This window comes from Oncorhynchus masou, chromosome 13, assembly GCF_036934945.1.
Source record: "Oncorhynchus masou masou isolate Uvic2021 chromosome 13, UVic_Omas_1.1, whole genome shotgun sequence".
NCBI classification, from domain to species: Eukaryota; Metazoa; Chordata; class Actinopteri; order Salmoniformes; family Salmonidae; genus Oncorhynchus; species Oncorhynchus masou.
The window spans coordinates 304,484-311,983 of NC_088224.1; the positions used below are offsets into that span (position 1 = coordinate 304,484).

The 7,500-nt window shown below is 45.5% G+C and overlaps 1 protein-coding gene across 1 annotated transcript in view; it reads left to right on the plus strand.

Moving 5' to 3' along the window:
• LOC135551646 (FH1/FH2 domain-containing protein 3-like) overlaps nucleotides 1-7,500 on the plus strand; it is a 187,084-nt gene that overhangs the window by 72,219 nt on the left and 107,365 nt on the right. The gene's annotated exons all lie outside the window — the stretch shown is intronic.

Consider the following 7,500-nt stretch of genomic DNA (forward strand, 5'->3'; position numbering starts at 1 on the left):
CATGTTTCCCTACTCTCTACCCATGTTCCCTACTACCCATGTTCCCTACTCTCTACTCATGTTCCCTACTACCCATGTTCCCTACTCTCTACCCATGTTTCCCTACAACCCATGTTCCCTACTCTCTACCCATGGTCCCCTACTACGCATGTTCCCTACTCTCTACCCATGGTCTCCTATTACCCATGTTCCCCTACTACCCATGTTCCCTACTCTCTACCCATGGTCCCCCAACTACCCATGTTCCCTACTCTCTACCCATGGTCCCCTAACAACCCATGTTCCCTACTCTCTACCAATGTTCCCTACTCTCTACCCATGTTTCTTTACTACCCATGTTTCCCTACTCTCTACCCATGGTTCCCTACTACCCATGTTCTCTACTCTCTACCCATGTTTCCCTACTACCCATGTTCCCTACTCTCTACCCATGTTCCCTACTCTCTACCCATGTTCCCTACTCTCTACCCATGTTTCCCTACTCTCTACCCATGGTTCCCTACTACCCATGTTCTCTACTCTCTACCCATGGTTCCCTACTACCCATGTTCCCTACTCTCTACCCATGTTTCCCTACTAACCATGTTCCCTACTCTCTACCCATGTTCCCTACTCTCTACCCATGTTCCCCTACTACCCATGTTCCCCTACTACCCATGTTCCCTACTCTCTACCCATGTTCCCTACTCTCTACCCATGTTCCCTACTCTCTACCCATGTTTTTTCTCTCCCAAGCTTGTTTGTGACAGGAACTGCCTCCTGTTGTTTGGTCCAGTTGAGGATCAGTCCAGTTAGCATCTGTAAAATGGATAGCATGGCCCGCTATTTTTATCTATGCAAACATAGCAATACTATGCTAGCTATAGCTAGCTGTAGCATCACCCTGAATGGCAGTATTGGCCTATTGCATTTCCAGTGTACTGTAGATGTAACGTAAGGTCACAGATCAGCGATAGCCTAGCATTAGCATAAACGTCAGCGTTATTATAATGGTGACGGATTACCTGTAGCGTTAGCCTATGCTAGCATCTTTGGTTGCTCTGTGGAGATTGTAACGTCCGAGGTATTAGCAGAAGCAAAGGGGTCACTGTGCTAATCGTATCAGGCAGGAGGAAAAGGAGCGAGCCGCTGCCCACTCCTCAGAGACGTAACAGAAGGACTGAACCAAGGCTGACACCCAAATGGCACCCTGCTGCTGATGTAATGCACTACTTTTGACCAGAACCTAGGGAAAGTAGTGCACTGTATAGGGAACAGGGTGCCATAGGGCTCTGGTCTAAAGTAGTGCACTATATAGGGAATAGGGTTTCCATAGGGCTCTGGTCTAAAGTAGTGCACTATATAGGGAACAGGGTTTCCATAGGGCTCTGGTCTAAAGTAGTGCACTGTATAGGGAACAGGGTGCCATAGGGCTCTGGTCTAAAGTAGTGCACTGTATAGGGAACAGGGTTTCCATAGGGCTCTGGTCTAAAGTAGGGCACTGTATAGGGAACAGGGTGCCATAGGGCTCTGGTCTAAAGTAGTGCACTGTATAGGGAACATGGTTTCCATAGGGCTCTGGTCTAAAGTAGTGCACTATATAGGGAACAGGGTTTCCATAGGGCTCTGGTCTAAAGTAGTGCACTGTATAGGGAACAGGGTGCCATAGGGCTCTGGTCTAAAGTAGTGCACTGTATAGGGAACAGGGTGCCATAGGGCTCTGGTCTAAAGTAGTGCACTGTATAGGGAACATGGTTTCCATAGGGCTCTGGTCTAAAGTAGTGCACTATATAGGGAATAGTGATCCTTTTAGGATGCATGCCCAGAGAGGGAATCCCTTCTTTCACACAGACTTTGACTGACATGCACATGAACACACACATACACATGCACAATCACTAGGGCTGTGTGTTTTGGACTATCATGTCACATGACCTAGATTTTAACCATTATTTTAAGCCTTTTTTTGCAGAAATTAGAATTACACCAAAAAGCAATGAAAGCAATTGTCTGAGGATGGTCCTCGACCATCTGACATACAAAGGGGACAGCTTGATGGAGAAAAATAAAAAAGGTTTAAATAAATGTTCAAATCCAGGTCATGTGACATGATTGTTCAAAGCACAGGGCCCTTAACCACCACATATACACACATGCAGGATACTGTAAACACATCACTGGGGGTTGAGCTCCCAGCAGGTAGCAGTGCATCAAGGCTCAGACCAACAGACTCCTCCTAAGCAGCTTCTATCCCCTGGCCATAAGACTGTTAAAGGGTAGGTAACAAATAAATAAGAATAAAATAATCAAATAAATAAACGTCAACATATGTAACATATGGTTTGAATCAAAAGTCCCAATGCAAAGTTACACCTCTCTTTTCTAATTTTTGAATTTTTTAGTTATTATCTTAAAATCGATTCGGAATTTCCTAAAGAATGACAGAATCACGTCGGAAAATGTTTTTATAATTTTGTGATGTAATATTTGAGAACTAAACTCCTGTAGCCTACTTCACAAAGAACAATGCCGAAATGTTCACGAAACAAAAAAGGAGAACAGACGAGGTACTACAGAATTAAAGCGCGCAGGTGATTTTCTCTTCCGTTTGGAGCCCACAGAAAGAAGGCACCAGAGCCTGTCATGCTAACGGGTTCTCACTAGATAACACAGCAACAAAATGAGCGAATATCACGGATTGTGGCTAACGTTAGCCTGCTTGAGCTAGCTACCGAGATAGCATACAAACTCAGTTAGCGCAGAGTCGATCCTCCGTATGATGTTGAGAAATAGTGCATTGTGGGTCATTTAGGAGTTATCCGGAAACAAGTTCTAAATATGTAGTAACCCGAAAACATAACTATTGTAATGAAACAGCAGGAAGCAGGTCTCGAACCCTCAACCTTTGAACCCGAGGTCCGGAGAGCTATCGACTGTGCCGTAAAAGCACACTCGAGCGGCAGAGTCGATTTCCGCGCTTATAAACCCAGGATCGTTTCACTATCTTTGTACTAATAGGTAACCAGATCATGAGACCACAACTACATACAATTCAAGTGTTTGAGATTCTTCAAAGTTGCCACCCTTTGCCTTGATGACAGCTTTGCAAACTCTTGGCATTCTCTCAACCAGATTCCCCAGGAATGCTTTTCCAACAGTCTTGAAGGAGTTCCCACATATGCTAAGCACTTGTTAGCTGCTTTTCCTTCACTCTGCGGTCCAACTCTTCCCAAACCATCTCAATTGGGTTGAGGTTGGGTGATTGTGGAGGTCAGATCATTTGATGCAGGACTCCATCACTCTCCTTCTTGGTCAAAAAGTACCCCGACACCATCACTCCTCCTCCTCCATGCTTCACGGTGGGAGTCACACATGCGGAGATCATCCGTTCATCTACTCTGCGTCTCACAAAGACACGGCGGTCGGAACCAAAAATCTCAAAATTGGACTCATCAGACCGAAGGACAGATTTTCACCGGTCTAATGTCCATTGGTCTTGTTTCTTGACCCAAGAAAGTCTCTTCTCATTGGTGTCCGTTAGTAGTGATTTTTTGCAGCAATTCAACCATGAAGGCCTGATTCCCTCAGTCTCCTCTGAACAGTTGATGTTGAGATGTGTCTGTTACTTGAACTTTGTGAAGCATTTATTTGGGCTGCAGTCTGAGGTGCAGTTCACTCTAATGAACTTATCCTCTGCAGCAGAGGTAACTCTGGGTCTTCCTTTACAGTGGTGGTCCTCATGAGAGCCAGGTAACTCTAATGAACTTATCCTCTGCAGCAGAGGTAACTCTGGGTCTTCCTTTATAGTGGCGGTCCTCATGAGAGACAGGTAACTCTAATGAACTTATCCTCTGTAACAGAGGTAACTCTGGGTCTTCCTTTACAGTGGTGGTCCTCATGAGAGCCAGGTAACTCTAATGAACTTATCCTCTGCAACAGAGGTAACTCTGGGTCTTCCTTTATAGTGGTGGTCCTCATGAGAGCCAGGTAACTCTAATGAACTTATCCTCTGCAACAGAGGTAACTCTGGGTCTTCCTTTATAGTGGTGGTCCTCATGAGAGCCAGGTAACTCTAATGAACTTATCCTCTGCAGCAGAGGTAACTCTGGGTCTTCCTTTCCTGTGGTGGTCCTCATGAGAGACAGGTAACTCTAATGAACTTATCCTCTGCAGCAGAGGTAACTCTGGGTCTTCCTTTCCTGTGGTGGTCCTCATGAGAGCCAGTTAACTCTAATGAACTTATCCTCTGCAGCAGAGGTAACTCTGGGTCTTCCTTTACAGTGGTGGTCCTCATGAGAGACAGGTAACTCTAATGAACTTATCCTCTGCAGTAGAGGTAACTCTGGGTCTTCCTTTACAGTGGTGGTCCTCATGAGAGCCAGGTAACTCTAATGAACTTATCCTCTGCAGCAGAGGTAACTCTGGGTCTTCCTTTACAGTGGTGGTCCTCATGAGAGACAGGTAACTCTAATGAACTTATCCTCTGTAGCAGAGGTAACTCTGGGTCTTCCTTTACAGTGGTGGTCCTCATGAGAGACAGGTAACTCTAATGAACTTATCCTCTGCAACAGAGGTAACTCTGGGTCTTCCTTTACAGTGGTGGTCCTCATGAGAGCCAGGTAACTCTAATGAACTTATCCTCTGTAGCAGAGGTAACTCTGGGTCTTCCTTTACAGTGGTGGTCCTCATGAGAGCCAGGTAACTCTAATGAACTTATCCTCTGCAACAGAGGTAACTCTGGGTCTTCCTTTATAGTGGTGGTCCTCATGAGAGCCAGGTAACTCTAATGAACTTATCCTCTGCAGCAGAGGTAACTCTGGGTCTTCCTTTACAGTGGTGGTCCTCATGAGAGCCAGGTAACTCTAATGAACTTATCCTCTGCAACAGAGGTAACTCTGGGTCTTCCTTTACAGTGGTGGTCCTCATGAGAGCCAGGTAACTCTAATGAACTTATCCTCTGCAGCAGAGGTAACTCTGGGTCTTCCTTTACAGTGGTGGTCCTCATGAGAGACAGGTAACTCTAATGAACTTATCCTCTGCAACAGAGGTAACTCTGGGTCTTCCTTTACAGTGGTGGTCCTCATGAGAGCCAGGTAACTCTAATGAACTTATCCTCTGCAACAGAGGTAACTCTGGGTCTTCCTTTACAGTGGTGGTCCTCATGAGAGACAGGTAACTCTAATGAACTTATCCTCTGCAGCAGAGGTAACTCTGGGTCTTCCTTTACTGTGGCGGTCCTCATGAGAGCCAGGTAACTCTAATGAACTTATCCTCTGCAGCAGAGGTAACTCTGGGTCTTCCTTTCCTGTGGCGGTCCTAATGAGAGCCAGGTAACTCTAATGAACTTATCCTCTGCAGCAGAGGTAACTCTGGGTCTTCCTTTACAGTGGTGGTCCTCATGAGAGCCAGGTAACTCTAATGAACTTATCCTCTGCAGCAGAGGTAACTCTGGGTCTTCCTTTCCTGTGGTGGTTGTCATGAGAGGAGCGCTTGATGGTTTTTGCGACTGCACTTGAAGAAACTTCCCTCGATGCTGACAAGTGTCCCAGTCCCAGTTACTGAAAAACATCCCCACAGCATGATGCTGCCACCACCGTGCTTCACCGTAGGGATGGTGCCACGTTTCCACCAGACGTGACACTTGGCATTCAGGCCAAAGAGGCCAAGGGGTTTGATAAGCTGCAGTACAGGGTGGGGTTTGATAAGCTACAGTACAGGTTGGGGTTATGATAAGCTGTAGTACAGGGTGTGGTTATGATAAGCTGCAGTACAGGGTGGGGTTATGATAAGCTACAGTACAGGGTGGGGTTATGATAAGCTATGATACAGGGTGGGGTTATGATAAGCTTCAGTACAGGGTGGGGTTATGATAAGATATGACACAGGGTGGGGTTATGATAAACTACAGTACAGGGTGGGGTTATGATAAGCTACAGTACAGGGTGGGTTATGATAAGCATGAGTACAGGGTGGGGTTATGATAAGCTGTAGTACAGGGTGTGGTTATGATAAGCTGCAGTACAGGGTGGGGTTATGATAAGCTACAGTACAGGGTGTGGTTATGATAAGATATGATACATGGTGGGGTTATGATAAGCTATGATACAGGGTGAGGTTATGATAAGCTACAATACAGGGTGGGGTTATGATAAGATATGATACAGGGTGGGGTTATGATAAGCTACAGTACAGGGTGGGGTTATGATAAGCTACAGTACAGGGTGGGGTTATGATAAGCTATGATACAGGGTGGGGTTATGATAAGCTATGATACAGGGTGGGGTTATGATAAGCTATGATACAGGGTGGGGTTATGATAAGCTACAGTACAGGGTGGGGTTATGATAAGCTAAAGTACAGGGTGGGGTTATGATAAGCTATGATACAGGGTGGGGTTATGATAAGCCACAGTACAGGGTGGGGTTATGATAAGATATGATACAGTGTGGTGTTATGATAAGCTACAGTACAGGGTGGGGTTATGATAAGCTATGATACAGGGTGGGGTTATGATAATCTACAGTACAGGTGGGGTTATGATAAGATATGATACAGTGTGGGGTTATGATAAGCTAAAGTACAGGGTGGGGTTATGATAAGCTATGATACAGGGTGGGGTTATGATAAGCCACAGTACAGGGTGGGGTTATGATAAGCTACAGTACAGGGTTGGGTTATGATAAGCTATAGTACAGGGTGGGGTTATGATAAGATATGATACAGTGTGGGGTTATGATAAGCTACAGTACAGGGTGGGGTTATGATAAGATATGATACAGTGTGGGGTTATGATAAGCAAAAGTACAGGGTGGGGTTATGATAAGATATGATACAGTGTGGGGTTATGATAAGATATGATACAGGGTGGGGTTATGATAAGCTACAATACAGGGTGGGGTTATGATAAGATATGATACAGGGTGGGGTTATGATAAGCTACAGTACAGGGTGGGGTTATGATAAGCTACAGTACAGGGTGGGGTTATGATAAGCTACAGTACAGGGTGGGGTTATGATAAGCTACAGTACAGGGTGGGGTTATGATAAGCTACAGTACAGGGTGGGGTTATGATAAGCTACAGTACATGGTGGGGTTATGATAAGCTACAGTACAGGGTGGGGTTATGATAAGCTACAGTACAGGGTGGGGTTATGATAAGCTACAGTACAGGGTTGGGTTATGATAAGCTACAGTACAGGGTGGGGTTATGATAAGATATGATACAGGGTGGGGTTATGATAAGCTATGATACAGGGTGGGGTTATGATAAGCTACAGTACAGGGTGGGGTTATGATAAGCTACAGTACAGGGTGGGGTTATGATAAGCTACAGTACAGGGTGGGGTTATGATAAGCTACTGTACAGGGTGGGGTTATGATAAGCTACAGTACAGGGTGGGGTTATGATAAGCTACAGTACAGGGTGGGGTTATGATAAGCTACAGTACAGGGTGGGGTTATGATAAGCTACAGTACAGGGTGGGGTTATGATAAGCTACAGTACAGGGTGGGGTTATGAT